At 42.6% G+C, this 16,449-nt stretch overlaps 1 long non-coding RNA gene across 1 annotated transcript in view; it reads left to right on the top strand.

The window, feature by feature from the left end:
• Nucleotides 1-16,218, top strand: part of LOC141743735 (uncharacterized) — a 51,042-nt gene extending 34,824 nt beyond the window's left edge. Inside the window, exons 2-3 of the long non-coding RNA XR_012587184.1 lie at nucleotides 11,372-11,419; nucleotides 16,183-16,218. This is a non-coding gene — a long non-coding RNA (uncharacterized LOC141743735). The remainder of the gene's footprint in view (nucleotides 1-11,371; nucleotides 11,420-16,182) is intronic.
• Nucleotides 16,219-16,449: the final 231 nt, after the last annotated feature.

Genomic DNA, 16,449 nt, shown 5'->3' with positions numbered 1-16,449 from the left:
GATGATGCCTTACCTAAAATGGTACAGTATTAATGTACTCCAGCTGGTGACAAGACCAAAAGGAGAATAGGTATGGGCATTACTGCGTATTTTCTCATTACAGATTTCAGATTCATATCCCCTTGACCTTTCTCAAAAATTCCGCTCTTCCCAGGGAAACAGTATCTGAACACCTCTGTGAAATAAATGATAGCAGCCCCTTCTCTGGATGGGAAAGGCCTGCCTGTTGTAAGGATAGCAAACCCATAATGCAGCTGGATGGGGGAGGAAAAATCTGTGCAGGGCATTGAGAACTAGAGATTTGGTGGCTGTGTGCCTGCCCTTACAACCACTGTTGTGTCAGTTGCGATTTTCCAAGGAGCTAACGAGTCGTGTGTCTATGACATCTGGCTACTGAATGCTATTAAGTTATACAGAAAAGCTCTTCATCCTCTCTCTGGTTGCAGTAACACTTCCGAAATTTGGCTGTATCGCGAGCAGGCAGAGGCAATAGCATTTCTCTTTCTGCTTAAGGGAGTGTACATAAACCATTACTTTTTCTTCCCTTTGCATTTCTAGTCAGCTTTCCTACTAAGATCCTGATTGGTTGCTGGCCCAACTGTTTAGATTTCATTTTATGTTTAATTCAGTAATTTTGGTGATTTTTTTTCCTAAGAAAATGGGATGGGAGATACTCTTAGAAGCAGCGCAGAGTGCCAACTACCAGTGGCCATGATTCCTGCTCCCCAGTTGCAGATTATTACCACTGAATTGTTGGCTGAGACAGGGCGAGGTACTACTAAAAAACTCACTGAATGAATAGTTTAACACTTTGATTTTTCAGTGAAAACCACTAACATTTTAATCTTCCATTTATGCTTGTTTTCTTTAAGCTTTCATTTTCTGCAGATTGTGTTGGGGAAAAAATATTTTTCATCATCTCTTTTTCTGCTTTTGACTGCTTGGCCCTATCTCTGGAGCAAGGACAGGTAGGAAGAAGAAATGGTGACAGAACTTTTAAATAAATACATTTAAGAATCTACCTCCAGGACTTCTTTTTTAAGTTTTTGGATATTATCAAATGAACCCATTAGCTTATGAAAAGGATTAAAATGAAAAATCTTTGAAGTTAGAAAATTGTCTTGGTGAGTTAGCTTTGTGAGAATGGAATGGCTTTGGTTTGTTGTTTTTTTCTTTTTACAAACAGGAAAATGACATGTTGAAACTTTAACGTGATCAGATCAGCATCTGAGAACTCAGGGTGAAATATTATCCCTCTTAAAGTCAATGCCAAAGTCCCTACTGATTTCAATAGAGTTATGATAAATCCTTGTGGAAAATGACACATTGCATTAAAGTATTATCAACTTTTCCCCCTTTTTATTTACGTACTATATCTCATGAGCCATATGCCCTGTGCTTCGTCTCTTTGCAAAAAATACAGCTTTCCGTGAGAAAACCAGATCTGGTGACCCTTTCTGCATTACGTAGCTGTAAGCTTTTGCGTTGTTGCATTGAGAGCAATAGGCTGAATCAAGCACTTTGAATGAAGTACATGCATAACTTTTGGGGTGACTGGGATCCCATAAGCAGTTCTATGAACCCTCTGTCTTGCAAGTACTTCTGTGTTTTTTAGCATAACTATAAACAGTACGAGGTGTGGGAACAATTTCTTCCCTGCCATCTCAGAAATATGTTGGCATCGGGAGTGTGTGTTCAAGTAATAATAGTGAAAGGTCTGGTTATTCAACTGGTGTTTCTGTTAATGTTATTAAACCCATTTCTGAGCTGGCAGTTTATTGCTTGCTGGATGGAGCAAATGAAGTTGCTGCTTCAGCCTTAGGAAGACAGAATAGTCCATAGATTTGGGTTAGGGGCACAACTAAAGACAGGGTCACATTAGTAGTGACAACCTTCAACAGCAACATCATTCTTTCCTATTAGCTCCAACACAGGCAAATATGACTGCCTGCCTGCCTGCCTCTCAGGGCAGTACTGTACCTGAAGGATGAGGGGAAAAGATTAGTAGACTGCCATTTCAGACCCCTTTGGGCTTTCAGAAGTGTTCAGCATCGAGCAGCTGCTGTGACCGAGCACCAGGATCTGTAAGGACCCAGTATCAATCTACGAGAGCTTCAAATGGGGACTGTGGTCATTTAGGAACCTCTCTGACTCCTGTGTTGAGCTGGTTTAGAAATCTGTGCCTTTAACTGCAAAACTTTTTGACTTCACGTTGATCTGATTATTTCAAGCCTGTAAATAGCTTTTATGATGCAGCTCGGTTACATTACTTATTCCAGGTTTCCATTTTGCTTCTATCTTAGTTTATTTTATTACAGGGAATGATACAGCCCAGAGGATTTTTCTTCATATCACAGCTGCCAATATTTTCCTCATAAAATGTAGCCTATATGTGATGGAAATGGGCTCAGCCTACAAGGGAAATATTCTGAAGGCGATATCAGCATTACGAATCTCTCATTGGTCTGGAATTGGGTAGGACCCAATCCTGCAAACATCCTCATGGATAGTTTACCTCGAGTTACAAAATTCCTCTCGATGTCAATGAAGCTGCTTTAATGTAACATGCCTAAGAGTTTGTAGGATGGGATTTTAGGCTTTTAATTCGGCATAGCACTTGAGCGTGTGTTTATGATTAGGAATAAGATTGTGTTTGAGGTGAAGCACATGCTTTTCATTGCCAAACCAGGATGCTTTTTTAGTCTCTTTCTTGTGTCAGAGGCCTTGTCCCTGATTCAGGCCAGGTAGCTGGGCTCTTCTGCCTGCCTGGAGCCTGCCTAAATTTAATGAGGCTGCTGGTAAGCATGGGGCTTTAAGCTCAAATCGTAAAAATCAGAACTGCAACTCGTAATTTGCAATTAACAACTGATGGCAGTTATGACAACGGAGCAAATAATAAGTGCATTAACTTATTAATAGCTCATTTAGTGAGTTTCGGGTCACTTTGTGTGATGGTGCTAAGGGCTGGCTTTGGCAAGTTGTATTTCTGGTTCATGCGCTGCTTAAAATGGATTATGGTTTTCTATCCTGACGTCCTTGCTCTGTTAGCCGAGTGGGGCAGTTCGGGGCTTTATTATTGAGGATAATTTCTTGAAAGCTCGAGGAAAGGAAGAGTTGAATTATCAGCCTACCTGCCAGTCATATGCCCTGTGCTTCTTAGGGACTAGTCATGCATATGCAACCTTAACTCTCTTTGCCTTTACTTGAAAATAAGAAGTTGGGAGTTCCAGTTTTGTAAAATGAAGTAATTGTGCCTTCTAAAGAAGCCAGTAATGAGAGGAGGGAAAGTAATCACTGAGGGTCTGCAAAGGCTTAATCTACAAAATGTTCTACTTCATTTTGATATCTTACCTGTTTTTAAAACGCTTAAATAATATCCCAAGTCATTTTCAGACAGGATTTTTTAAGTTGTAAAGAAGTCAATTGCCTTGACCTACCATTCCTGTTGTTCATTGCCTGCAATTCTTACAGGAATCTCACCTGGATAATTTTTGAAATTGTTGCTGAGATGCCAAGAAATGAATATGTTGCTGAATGAATATGTCGCTGATCGCTTGCCCTGTTCTGATAACTTCTGTTCCTGGTTCAGAGGAACTATCTCACATTACATTTGAAAAGGTTTGATTTTTATTTCTAGGCAGGAAATGGTTTTAGGCTGTAAATCTGTTGTCTAGATTTTGCAGTGGCAGGGGTGTAGAAATGGGGAGTGCTTCCTTTGAGGGATAGCTAGCAGATGGCTTCTCTCCGACAAGCTGCTGTGTGGCCCGTATGCTGGAAAATAATGCCATTGGTAATACCAGCTTTGTCCTGTCACCCATTTTGACTATTATATGCTGTAGGCTGCCATGAGATAGCACTCAGTGTCTCCCCATTATTGATCCTGGTTTTTTGAGCTTGAATTAAAGCGGTGTAGCCATTTTGCTGGGTTTGGTCCTGGATCCTTGTGCCATGTGACAGCCTGTGATGATCTGATACATCTGATGGAAGTGCTGGGCTTGCCCCATGCCCTGCTTTGCTGAGTGTGCCGGCACAGCAGCAGAGCTGGGGCTGCTTTTCTGTGGGTCTCTGCCGAAACCTGCTGTCTGCCAGGCTCAGCCCACAGATATGAGAGGACAAGGGTGGGAGCACACGGCACCTTGCGTGGCCACAAGCCTGCTCAGATTAAGGCAGGAGTGGTGCCAGCAGGTCGGAGCGCCCAAAATATGGGCGAGGGGAAAGCAGCCAGTGTGAGCTGGGTGCCAGCTTACTGACTTGCCTAGAAGGACTAACAGATCAAAATAAATGCAAATCCTGAGTGTAATCACTGACCCGATATGTTATGCTTACTTAGTGGATAGGAAGAAGAGAATATAGCACTAACAACAACTGTGATACAGTCATTGAGTACTTCAGCTTGAGAGATTTTTCCAGTGGTAATTAACATATTTAACTTATTTCTAAAGATTTACAAACATTAAATGCCACTAAGCATTCCATGCCATGAATGTCAAAGAAGCTGATATAACTTTGGAAGCATATATTTCATCCATCATAACACTCTTGTCACTTAAATGGCACTCAATCCACTTAAAATTACAGTGATTATAGAAGAACATCAAGTTTCATCAGCAGTGATTATGCTGTGATTATCACACACGCACTTCTCAGGGCTTCTTTTGCTCTTATGCAACTGCCAGTTTGCAAATACATGTTGGGGAAGAGTTTGGGGCTCAGTAGATAAACCTAGCGTTTCCATCCCATCAGAGTCAGTCTTTTCAGCATGTTAATTTGTACTTTGGGCAGAGAAATTTAACTCTTAAGAGTGATTTGGAGCAGGAAGGAAGTTAAAGTCTCAGTGAAGACCTTCTTCTCCATCTGCAGAGGAACACACTGGTTAAACTGTAAAGAGGTTTTGGTCACCCACTTCAGCACCTTTTCCTGACTTTCCCTCAGCAGTCCACTGAGACCCGTTAGAAGTAATGAACCACCTTTTCCAGGCAAGTGGATGGAGATCTACATAATATTCTCTTGGTAGAAAAGTGGAAGGGAATCTGTTCATTCTCTTGTTTACGTCCTTGCTTATATACCTGACTTGACTGAAAATTTAAGGCTGTGTATTTCCCCAGGAAGAGAATAGCAGAGACATGAAAATGGAAAGTCCAATCCAGACCCAAGTTGCCATCAATGGAAAAATTCCCGCCGGTGCCACAGATCTTTAGATGGCAAGAGAAAGTGTAGGAACTGGGGGGGAAAGGGGTGGCAGAAACAGTCCAAATTGGTCTAAATGTGTTTCCTGTGAAATCAGTAACAAAAACAAATCACAGAAGAAAATACGCTTTTTTTTTTTTTTTAATATGTTACTGTGGCCTCGGGAAGCAATTTCCAAAAGGACTCATCTCCCTGCAATTCCTCCTGAGAAGAGCAGCGGAGCTCTTTTGAAAGAATGAATTTCATACAGCATCCATGTTGGACATATGACTCCCTTCCCTTCATATCTGTTCTTTGTGTTTGCCTTCCATACTCTAGCAAGCACTTTGAGTAGCAGGAATTCTCTCTGAAAGAGTGGGAGGCAAGCAAATATAACAACATGTTTGCAAAAAGCAAAATGTTCACTTCTAAATCCTAATGCTGAACACAGAGCCCAAGAGCTCGGGTGTGCAATATTCTGGCTGCAAGGACATTTGCTTACTAAGCCCTCGCTATTTTTTCCCATTATTTTTGAGAAGCGCGGTTCAGTCCTGTGATTTGCAGCAGCAAAGTGGGTTTTCAGAGCAGGCTTTTCCACTCTGTCCAGCCTTGTGGGGGACAGGAGTCCATGTCAGCTGTCAAATACGAGAAGTTATAAGGTGGCAATCCATGTGCCATGAGCTCTGACTGATCTGCCTTGCTTTGATTATTTTTTCCATCTGATATCTCCAGCTGCTTGCAAACAATCTGTGCACCCAAACTGAACTAACAATACCTTGCACTTGCATGATAAAGTTAAGAAAAGCAGCCTAAATTTTCTAGAAAAGGTATTTTCTGGGAAAATATTTGCTTGAACTGACATTTGATATTTTGGAGGAAGAGAAAAAATAGGTGCATATTATTTAGTTTTCCAATTCTGTCTATCTCGAAAATATCCACTGGTTGTATTCAGTGCTGTTTATGTTTACATGAAGATGTAGATATTAATAGCTGTGGTTCACATATGTTCACATCTAGGCTGTATCCTTGCAATTAATACATTTCCTTTCCTTAATGGAAAGAAGAAAAACTCTGCTCAAAGTGCCAGATTTTCCAATACAAGCTTTGATTGCTGCAGATGTAAGCGCTGAGGCGGGTAGTAAATCCTTCTTAGTATTGATCCCTGGTTTAACTGGTAGGTGACTGAGCAGATTTAACCTTGCAAAATAGCATACTTAGAAATGACGTGTTGCAAAATCCTAACCTATGCCATGGAGAAAAGCAGATTTCTTCTAGCCATCCCCAGGACTTAGCACCAGTAGGTACCTCTGCCCTGTACATAGCAATGTAGTACACATATGAGCCTTCAAGGGACCGTGCTGGGTCATAGTGTTTCAGATTAAGCCAGGACATGGGGACTGTGCTGTAGCTTAACATCCACATCTACTGCTACACTCTTAGATGAATCTTATTTAAATGCATATCAGTGTGTACGCAGAAGGCAAAGGAGAAATGGAGGGACTGGACTTTTCTGTCTCTTCAGACATCCCGTTCTTGTTATCTTTCATGTCCTTGCATTTTAGAGTTAGTCATCCTCTTCTCTTTTCTCTTTGTTATTACTGAAAGTAATAGGCATTCCTAGTTGTCTTTTGTTTTGCTGTTTACCTTTTTACACGCCTTTTCAATACTTGGAAAATGGACAGCATAGTAAGTGGGATCCATTTAATTTTGTGCCTTCATAGTTTTTAATGGTGGAAACTTCAGAGCGTTACAAGTTACTGATAATTAATTTTCCTCCTCTAACTCCTGCCAAGAACAGCTTGAAACACAGTGTGGGAGAAAGTTAGTCTGTGCTTCCCCTTCTCCTCTTGGCCTTCCTCAATTCTGTGCGGATGCAAATGTGTAAATGGGAAACAACCCCACATTTCTATTGTTGAGGGTGTGTTTTTAAAGACAGAAAATCTCCCAAATTTATTTAGAAGTATTTCTTTATTAATCAACAGAAAATCAGACCATCCTGTCAAAAATAACATTTTCTTGGATGGGAATGGCTTTATTTATTTATTTTAAAACTCCATTTTTCATGAGGATGATTTGTTGAGTTGGAACATTTTTACCAGCTCCTCTGAAGACTTGGTCATGAGGAAACTGTCAAAATGTATGGGGGGAAATTTCATAAATAACAAGAAATGAAGCAACTCCTCTGCGATGAAGCAGGAAATGAGTGCTGGCATCCAAAGCTTCTGCTGTGCCTTACACATCCTAGGAGGATTATTACTGCTTTTTATTCCTGTAAGTTGGAAAGCAACCCAAACCTCTCCCAAGAGACGAAGTTCAAAACACTAGATTTAAGTTTTGTTGTTAGCTGTCTAACTTGTTATTGGTTTATTTTAAATTCTGTTTATGCGGACAGCATTAGAGGAGTTACTGTGTTCTGTAATGAGAAGAAGCAATTTTTGCTGGGAAAGCCTTACAAACTACTGGAAAACTGATGATTAGAACTTCAGAACTTCTCCACCTAGTTGCTCTTCGTTTTTGGAGAAATGAGGGAACTCCAATCATATTCTACATCTTTGGATGACCTTACAACTTTTTCAATTTGCATACCCCGAGAGAACACCTTCTGTAGCCTGAAAGTCTTGTTGGCGATTCTGTCTGATGGTCAAAGGATGCTGGCAACAGAAATAGGATCTTTTGTTAAACCAGGCAATATAGTTGAAAAATAGTACTGTGTTTCTGGGTTAGATATATGCTAAAAGCATTTGCTGAATGTTCACTTAGATGTGTACCGGTTAAAGTATCTTTGAAAGAAAATATTATACTATAGGCTAGTGCCTATAGCATAGCAGGAACATTGGTAATGGGATAGACAGGTGGTAAGAGTTTTATCTCCTGGAGGAAAACAAGGGGTCCTTTATAGCTTGTGAAACACAACAAGGTTAGAGAGGGCAGAGATTATATTGTTTCATAAGACTAATACTTGTATTGAGTTTTCCAGTTCTTAGTACAGATATCAGTCTTGTTCTAATGTTTGCTGTTGGATGGCATTTTGCAGGGCTCCCAGGTGACTCAGGACTGAGGGATCAGCAAGCAAGTGATGCTTTTGTGAGAGCTTTCCTCTGTTACAAGTGTGTTCCTCAGCTTTGAGTGGTCGTGTAAGCGAGTTCTAGTGCAGGTTGCCTCAGCCTTAATTGCATCAATATAGTAACTTTTGTAGAAGCGTGAGAGAGTGTCTTCACACTGATACTTTTTTTTTCTCAGCTTAAATATCCAAGTTTAATCATAGGAGAAAAGCCTTCTCAGTCGTCAAGAGCGTGAGTTTAAAACAGGCAATAATTTCTGTGTTTAAAATGTTTGAAGAAAATCATGTCACAATTTCATTGTATTTCAGAAATCTGAAGCACTGCTGCTGGTTCCACAACTTAAGGAAAACAAGGTGCTGCAATGGAGACAAGATTTAATTCTTGCTTTCCCAATCTGCATCCATTACATCCCCATTTATTCCTGCTACCTCTCCTGCTAGAAACCATCACACTTCCAGGCTAGATTTATTTACGATGGAGACAGATCTAGTCATGCTTATAACACTGGCTTAAACAGACATCTTTGGATTTTTCTGAGATGAGAAGAAGCTGTGTGCCCTCTCAGCTTTTGTTTTGCAACACAAACCACAGCAAGTTATTTTAGTTTCTTCTCCTAAACAGGGCTGGCCTCTAGCTTTATTCAAGTAGCCCTAGTCCATACATTTTTCTGTTTTGACCACAGGAGACTGCGGTGGCACTTGAGCTCCCTCCTGCTTTCCAGGCTGTGCCTGTCCCATGGAAGTCCTGTCCATCATTCACTGTCAGCTCCGCAGGTTTGACTTTCTCACAGCACCTTCAGAAAGGTGGTTTGAAACCATTTTATGATCAGCCTGTCCTCCTGAGTCTTTTCCTGCCATCATTTCAAGCAGCGAACTCACAGCAGGTTTTTTTGTGAGTGATCCCAAATTACCGCCCAGGACCCTGCTCAGCTCCATCCCTCGGGCCTCCCCCAGCTAATTTTGGCTGCAAAATGTACCGACTTTGCCATGGGATGGCAGTTAATTCCAACATCGTATCATCAGCAAATCACATCGCTACGCTCCAGAAGTCATGCAGAGGCTATTAATTTAAATAATACAGAAAATTATTCCCCAAACCAATTTTTACCTTCCAGACTGGTTCTTCCCTCCCCAGTGCAATCTGTTGCATCTGAGTTGGTTTCATAGCTGCTTTCAATCCCTCTGCTAATCCCCATTTTCGCCATTTTGAGTATTTCCCCTGTGACATTATAACCAATGCTTTATTTAAGTTTGAATAGTCTCCATTCTTGCATGTCCTTTATCTAGAAAATGAGTTATCTTTTTAGAGAAAGCTACCAACTAAGTCTCATATGATCTGTCTTTGGTAAGCTCATGCTATATTTTCTTCTTTTTCTGTTTGTCTGACTTACACTGTTATTTCCTTCAAAAGTTGTGCCTTTGCTGTCAAATTAATGTTTTGTAATTGCCTCCAACTCACACTTCTTCCTCCCTTCCATGCTCAGCAGATTGATATTTTTCACTCTTATGACACTACAGTGAGTTGCCAGATTTAATAAAAATCCTTTCTATTAGCCTAGTGATCCCATGAGATTTGTTTAAAAAAATAAAAAGGCACTGAAGGTAGAGGGCAAGCTTGTAGCAGCAAAAGAGGTCAATAAAGTGGATTTACACTTCTTAGGCTTAGAAACAAATCCCTCTCCCTTGCATCTACCACTTGAGGATATCTTTCTTGCTTTTTAGCATATGGAAGTCCTCAGGTGAGGACCAGTGGATTCAGGCTCTTTTCCTTTTTGGGGCTGGAAGGACATAAATTCACTGAGAATAGATATAAGGCGCCCACTTTTGGGGGAGAGAAAACAGTATCTCCCCTGGCAAATACCAAGGTGTCTTTGCACTGTGGTAGGCCCTGTTCCACGTCTGGGCAAGGCTACACTCACGGCCAGCAGCCAGCCTGTCCGCGAGCCACCTCTGTGTTGCAGCTGGCCAAAATGTCGTGTTTCACGCTGGGGCAAATACCTCCTTGCAGTTGGGTTGGCAAGGTTCAAAGGGATGCAGACTTATAAACTGCAGATATTTCCTGCCCCTAAGGTGTACTTTGTGCTGGAAATTATGCTTTTATGAACAATTCTGGTGTCTTTTCCTTTGTGTTTGCTAATGCTCTTGGGAGGAGCCGAGGGACATTGCGTTGGGTTTTTTTTACAATTGTATATAATCATGTTCTGCCGTTGTCTAGAGAGGGCAGGATGCCATTGTGCTCGGTGTTGTGCAAACATGCTGAGGTGATTCCTGCTCTGAGGGATTTCTAGTCTAAGGAGAGGTAGTGGGAGAAAGGATTTATGGATAGTGCTAAGAGATGGGGAGCAGAAAGTATCTTGCCAAAAGTGGCCCTGCAACCCTGCATATGGGGCACAAGTGAAAACGGAGCCCAGTAATGATAACTTCCAGTTCGGTGCTTTGATTTATCTGTAGTGGAGCTTGTACTTTAGTTCTGTATCCCTTTATCCCTTTTCTTTTTCAGATTTGTGATTTAAAATCTCCATAAATTAACATATGTCAGTAAAAATTAATGTGACTTAATTTTCTTCCCTGCTTTCGCAAATTGAGTTTGGCCCCTCTGAGCATCTTTAAATGATCACATAGTGCCTCTCTGACTTGCTCTGTGAGAAGCCAAAGTCCAGTGGTGCTAAGTCACATCCAAAACTGATAATAGGCTCCTAATGTGGGGAAGGGTTTTGAAAATCCATCGCACAGAAAATTAGTGCTTAGGAAGCAGCAAAATTCAAGTGTGTCTTTGTTAATGGCTTGCCTATTCCAGTATAGGCGTGAAAGAGAAGAAAGTGTCAGAAGGTGAATTTGAGATATAATGGAAGAGATTCCCAAATGGGGTATTATTTTGAGGGGACTCTAGTGCCTGATTTCCTCCTAGATTTTAGGAAATTCCAGTATCAGTATGTTGTGCAAGCACAGAAAAATTGCAGTAGACTTGGTTATATTTGCTGCCAATAGGAAATGTTTGCTTAAGGTGTTGTGTGGCTGAGAGCACAGGGTATAGATGAAAGAGGACTGTGAAAAATGATGCTGCACAGAAGTGTCAGCCTGAGTGATGGACAGAGTCGCTTATCTACTCAATATGATTTTTTAAATTTTTTTTTTTCTCTGCAGGATTACCAGAATGTGATTTGGATTTCATGGCCGACATTTGCAGAGCAGGTGAGTACCACTGAACTTCCAAATCGATGTTTGGGCATTTAAATATATGGCATCCTGCACCACCCTGAAGGCTTTGACACCACTGTCCACTTGTTAAAGCCTGCAAGTCAGGCTACCGCAGACTGGAAAAAAAAGAGGTGCTTCTCCACGCTTTTTTGTTGTTTTGTTTTTCTTTTTTTTTTTTTTTCCGGACTACACATAGCACTCTCTGACAGCTCTGTGGTGATCACTGGAAAACCACATTGCATCTCCCCCATCAACTGATCAGCCAGCTGAGACAACCCTAGAATCTGCATTATTTCAGCAACAAATAATTTCAAGATTTATTTTTTTATTTTCTTCACCCTGCTCTCAAAAAGAATAGAACATTTTTGCCTTGGCAAGTGTGGATTGTGTGCTAATTTATGTAAAGGCATGTTTTTGCCAGGCTTGGTTGGAAGAGAAAAAATGTAACATCAAACATTTTTTATCATTTTCAAGACTTGAGTAGTTAGCTTTTGCTAACCATTCTTAGATAAGAGCTGTTTGGGAAACTATTCTGAATGGTGGTATTTTTCCACTGCAAAGTAGTCATTTGTCAAAACAACTTTTTTGCTGAAATGTATTGGTTTGATATAATGTTCACTGCAAAGGTACCTCCAGGTGTCACGTGAAATGAAAGCTTGTGGCCTCCATTACACCCCAGAGCAGTCACCAGCCGTGTGTTTGGGGTACGCAGGGTTCAGACTGCCTGGCTGCTTGTGCTAAAAAACAGTCTTCCCTAGATTTAATCTGCCTCTCCTTCTCCTCTCTACACTGCCACTTTTTGTTTTTCTCTGTTTTGTCCCTTCCCCAAACCACGTCTCCCACAGCCTATAGCTCAGGGTGGCCTCAGACACTGGCCCAGACTTCTCCCAAAAAATCCTTCTTCCAAATTCTCCAACAGCGTGTTATCTATTAAGTGAAAACAAGACTCTGAGACTCCTTCACTCCTAGTGGACGCCATCCCTCCTAGTGGAGAAAGAAGGTAGCTAGTATCCAGTCATTTTTACTGAAAAGTCCTATTCTTTGCAAAAGTCAGTAGGGGTCTTCGTGAATCCCCTTGGGTGAGGGGCTCGGTGAGTGCTAGGAATTTAAACCAGTAAGAGAAAGGTAAAAGGTTACATGAGACGGGTGTATCTACTTTATATACACTTCACTAGAGGAGAAGCTACATGATACTAGAAGTTTTTTCAATTGCCAGGAACCTTATAACAAGAGCCAGGAGCTGGAAGCTGAAACTAGAAGAGTTTGTCCTGTCCTGGTATGCTGTTTTATTTTTATTTTTTTTTAAACAGTGGCATATTAATCATCAGAACAGTTTCCCAGAAGATGTGGACTTCATAATCTTTATGGACTTATGATCTTTATGGTAGAAATGGTAGAATTTTCAATTCTTGGTGAAGCAAGGCGTGGAGCCAGCAGAACTGCAACCTTGTATTTCTGAAGGACAGACTAGCCTGTTTAGGAGCATGGTCGAGAGTGTCCCCTGGGAGGCAGTTTTGATGAGCAAAGGTGCCCAGGAAGGCTGGTCATACTTCAAGCAGGTGCTCTTAGAAGCACAGGAGAATGCCATCCCCATGTCTCGAAAAACGAGCCGACGGGGAAGAAGACCAGCCTGGCTAAATAGAGAGCTTTGGCTGGACCTCGGGGAAAAAAAGGAAAGCTTACATTCTCTGGAAAAGCGGGTTGGCAACTTGTGAGGATTATCAAGATATAACGAAGCTATGTAGGGGGAAAATTAGAAGGGCCAAAGCTCAATCAGAACTCAGCTTGGCCACTGCAGTTAAAGACAATAAGAAGAGATTCTTTCAGTATATCAATAGAAAAAGGAAGACTAGGGAAAATGTAGGTCCGCTGATGAAGGAGACGGGTGCCCTAGTGGTGGAAGACACAGGGAAGGCAAAGTTACTGAATGCCTTCTTTTCTTTGGTCTTCACTGCTAAAGCTGTCCCTCATGAATCCCATACCCTGGAGGCAAGGGGGAAGGTCTGGAGAGAGGAAGACTTTCCCTCAGTTGAGGAGGACCGGGTCAGAGACCACTTGGCCAAGCTGAACATTCATAAGTCCATGGGCCCTGATGGGATGCACCCGCGAGTGCTGAGAAAGCTGGCAGATGTTATTGCTAGACCACTATCCATCGTCTTTGAAAGGTCATGGGGAACAGGAGAGGTGCCTGAGGACTGAAGGAAGGCTGACATCACTCCAATCTTTAAAAAAGGCAAGAAGGAGGACCCAGGGAACTACAGACCAGTTAGTCTCACCTCTGTCCCTGGGAAGGTAATGGAGCGACTCGTTCTGGATGTCATCTCCAAACACGTTGAGGAACAGGAAGTTATTGTAAGTGGTCAACGTGGATTTACCAAGGGTAAATCATGCTTGACCAATCTGATAGCTTTCTATGATGTTATAACTGGTTGGGTGGATGAGGGGAGAGCCATAGATGTCATCTACCTTGACTTTAGCAAGGCTTTTGACACTGTCTCCCATAACATCCTCATAAGGAAGCTGAGGAAGTATGTGCTAGATGAGGTGACAGTGAGGTGGATTGAGAGCTGACTGTGTGACAGAACTCAGAGGGTTGTGATCAGCGGCATAGAGTCTAGTTGGAGGCCTGTAACCAGTGGTGTCCCCCAGGGGTCAATACTCGGTCCAATTTTGTTCAGTATATTCATTAATGACCTGGATGAGGGGACAGAGTGTATCCTCAGCAAGTTCGCTGATGATACCAAACTGGGAGGGGTGGCTGACACTCCAGAGGGCCGTGCTGCCATCCAGCGTGACCTGGACAGGCTGGAGAGCTGGGCAGAGCAGAACCTAATGAGGTTCAACAAAAGCAAGTGCAAGGTCCTGCACCTGGGGAGGAAGGATGCTAAGCACCAGTATAGGTTAGGGGTGGACATGCTGGGAAGTAGTTCTGAGGAGAAGGATCTGGTGGTCCTGATAGACAGTAAATTATCCATGAGCCAACAATGTGCCCTCGTTGCCAAAAAGGCCAATGGAATCCTGGGCTGCATAGGGAAGAGTGTGGCCAGCAGGTCAAGGGAGGTCATTCTCCCCCTCTACTCTGCACTGGTGAGGCCACAACTGGAATACTGTGTCCAGCTCTGGGCTCCCCAGTTCAAGAGGGACAGGGAACTGCTGGAGCGAGTCCAGTGAAGGGCAACAAAGATGACTGAGGGACTGGGGCATCTCCCTTACGAGGAAAGGCTGAGGCAGCTGGGACTCTTTAGCCTGGAGAAGAGAAGGCTGAGGGGAGACCTTATTATGGCATACAAGTATCTAAAGGGGGGGTTGAAGGAGGATGGTGACAGACTCTTTTCAATGGTTCCCAGTGACAGGACAAGGGGCAATGGGCACAAGTTGGAACATAGGAAGTTCTGTTCAAATAAACAGAAAAACTTCTTTACGGTGAGGGTGACAGAGCACTGGAACAGGCTGCCCAGGGAGGTTGTGGGGTCCCCTTCTCTGGAGACTTTCTAGACTTGCCTGGATGCAGTCCTGAGTGATGTGCTCTAGGCAATCCTGCTTTAGCAGGGGAGTTGGACTAGATGATCTCTGGAGATCCCTTCCAACCCTGAAGATTCTGTGATTCAAATCTTCAAATCATGACACTCAGTCACTTTGAAAATAATTGGTCTAGATCTGTACAAGTTTTAGGGCAAGGTGGAAGAACAGCTATGTGACGTCTTCTGCCCATGACAGAGATGAAATGAGGAGTTTGTTCTTAAGTGCCGCTTTAGCCCTAAACTTTGAGTTCCTCAATCTCCTGCTAGTGTTTAAGTACTACTGATGAAGTTTTATTGATGCCTTTTATATTTGATCAAGTGTATATGTATTGTGTGCTGTGCTGAATAGTCTAAGCTGACCTTTCTTAAAGTCTCTTTGTATCCATAAAAACTGCAAAATGCAGACCTGTGTGTAAATGTATCTTGCATGGTCAGTTTGCCTTAATTTGTTTGTTTGATTTTTTTTTTGTTTGCTTTTGTTGTGTTGGATGTGGTTTAAATGCCCGGTGTTAGGTGTGTAATTGAAACATTTTGTTCTCATCTTTAGACAGTTGTATGCTTTAACACAGCCAGTCTCTGCTGCTCCCTGTATCTCCTGTATCGCACAGACGTAGTGCTGCTTTCTTTGTGTAGTGCTGTGCAATACCCCCTTGCTTTGACTGTGGGGAGGGAGCACCCGGGGACTCTCCCTCAAGACAAGGGAAAAAGGTCCCCCGGTCCTTGGGAAACAAGGCCATGGAGTTTCACCATAGCACAGGTGCCCAGATAGAAAATGCTGAGCTGGATGTGAGCAGGCAGGACAGGAGCCCTTGCCACCCAACCAGAGGGTGCACAAGTGGGCTTCCCTTGCTGGTTGTGGAGCTGTGACTTGGCACAGTGATGCCACCAATGCAGTTTCTTCACCCTCCTTGCTGCATGAGGCGTGATCCTTTTGGGAATGTAGAAGTCTGATCCCAAGCTCCCTTAAAGGGTGTCTTTATTACCTTTAATGTCCTGGTGATCAATTTCTGACAAAATGTCTTTCCCATGTGTCTACTGCTCCCTGTGAAACCGCCTGCCCCTGTTATCCACCTGAATTGGACAAGGGGGCTTTTTCAGCTTTTCAGTCCCTGCCTGGTCTCCCGCCCTGCGCACCCATCTTGAATACTTAGTGTTTCTCATCAAGGATTTGCTTGGCTCATGATGAGTTAGCATTTGTGTTTCCATGCAGCACCTAATCTCCCCTTGCTTCCCCAGCTACTTGCAGCACACGAACGATCACGCTAGGTCTGCATTCATCCAGATGGCAGGTAAGCCTTAAAGATGAAGCTAAGTGATAATAAACTGTGTAATTACTGGAGATGTCTGCATAGAGGGGATGACGGCTTGCAAAGGGAGGAGTTGCATTTATCCTCCTTATATGTGAGCTTTGCGTTAGCAGCAGCAGAAAAGGACTTACAGATCCATTTTGTTTGGGTCCTCTTTGTACCTCACAGGAAGCAATCCCTGCCACAATTAAGGAGA

The sequence above is a fragment of the Larus michahellis genome, chromosome 5, assembly GCF_964199755.1.
Source record: "Larus michahellis chromosome 5, bLarMic1.1, whole genome shotgun sequence".
Classification (NCBI taxonomy): domain Eukaryota; kingdom Metazoa; phylum Chordata; class Aves; order Charadriiformes; family Laridae; genus Larus; species Larus michahellis.
Note: the sequence above shows the minus strand (reverse complement) of the source record. Positions and strands in the feature narration are given on the sequence as shown.